At 34.8% G+C, this 1,382-nt stretch overlaps 1 non-coding gene across 1 annotated transcript; it reads left to right on the forward strand.

Moving 5' to 3' along the window:
- The first annotated feature begins 1,038 nt into the window (after nucleotides 1-1,038).
- On the forward strand, nucleotides 1,039-1,120 carry TRNAL-AAG (transfer RNA leucine (anticodon AAG)). The gene has a single exon. It is a non-coding gene; the product is annotated as a tRNA-Leu (tRNA).
- The last annotated feature ends 262 nt before the right edge of the window (nucleotides 1,121-1,382 follow it).

The raw sequence follows: 1,382 nt of genomic DNA on the forward strand, positions 1-1,382 counted from the left end.
GGGAAAAAAAAAAAAGAAAATGGGGACGCATTCGTCTCTCTTTCTCTCGCGCCGAGTACACGGCGAGCGTAACGAAACACTCGACGCTTCCATACATAAATACACGCACACGCACGTCGCGTCGTCGGGTTACGTCGACGTGACGCGGGTCGAAATTCCGCCGCGCCGGCGACGCATGCGTGACGCACGCCGATCGAAAGCCCCGCCCGGCGACAGTCTTTGTTTAATCCATGTAATATCTACGCCCACGATAGCAGTGGCGTACTTGGAGATCCTACTGTATGAAATACTCTCTCTCTCGCGAGAGAGTGCCTATTAAATTGTGCCTATAAAAGACATTGTTTAAAGTGATATATAGTTAACTATAGAGAATATCAGAGCAACTATTTCAAATTGTATTGTAAATTCTTTGGCAAAGATATGGCTTATTCGTTTGATAGAATCGTTTGTCGTTTCTCGACGATTACAGATTATTTACAAATCAACACTGAAATTATTTCTTACATAGATCGCACAATTTCATAATCAAAGCAGCCATTTTCCATGATCTTTAGAAATATTCGAGGAAAAATGGATGTAATATTACAAAATAAGCAATTCAACTAGAGAAGCGAAATAATAAGCCTCTGTAATCAATGACTTCGTTTTATATAAAAATGATTTACGATTTTATGTTTAACATAGAGATTATGAATTTATTTCATTATTTCTTGAATCCTAATGAACAGAGTCATGATAATATCATAGATCATCATGACTTAATTAATTTGTTAATTATAAGTGAACATTAAATTCACAAATAAGGTCGTGATGATATTCTAATAATATTAAGATAACTTTTATGTTCTACCTCAAAGATACAATATAATAATGAACACACATATGATCATGTCTCAACAATAAAATCGCGTATAGATATCAAAACACATATGCATTTATTCCACATATACTTCAGTAAGTCTAAATTTATATATCAATATATTAATGATCTCGTATGTCTTCAGGAAAATACAACTGCAAGGAAACGTTCATGCAATTGGTAGCGTGGCCGAGCGGTCTAAGGCGCTGGTTTAAGGCACCAGTCTCTTCGGAGGCGTGGGTTCGAATCCCACCGCTGCCAATCTTTTTGCGTATTTACTGCGAAGATTTATTCTTTTAAATTTGGGAGAAAACATTGTCTTGCTTTGAATTTTTATTATGACGTACGTAAAATTAAAATTAAATAAAATTAAATAAATTATTAATATGGCTCAATCAGAATAAATCAATAAATAAAAAGGGCTACGAGCCAGTTAAAATATAAAGAATTTTTAATATTCGTACAAACGTTTCGACGCCGATCGGATCATTTTCAATGTAAACATAAATAACATTACATAAGT

This window comes from Mycetomoellerius zeteki, unplaced genomic scaffold (assembly GCF_001594055.1).
Source record: "Mycetomoellerius zeteki isolate Tzet28-1 unplaced genomic scaffold, Tzet1.0 scaffold96, whole genome shotgun sequence".
Classification (NCBI taxonomy): domain Eukaryota; kingdom Metazoa; phylum Arthropoda; class Insecta; order Hymenoptera; family Formicidae; genus Mycetomoellerius; species Mycetomoellerius zeteki.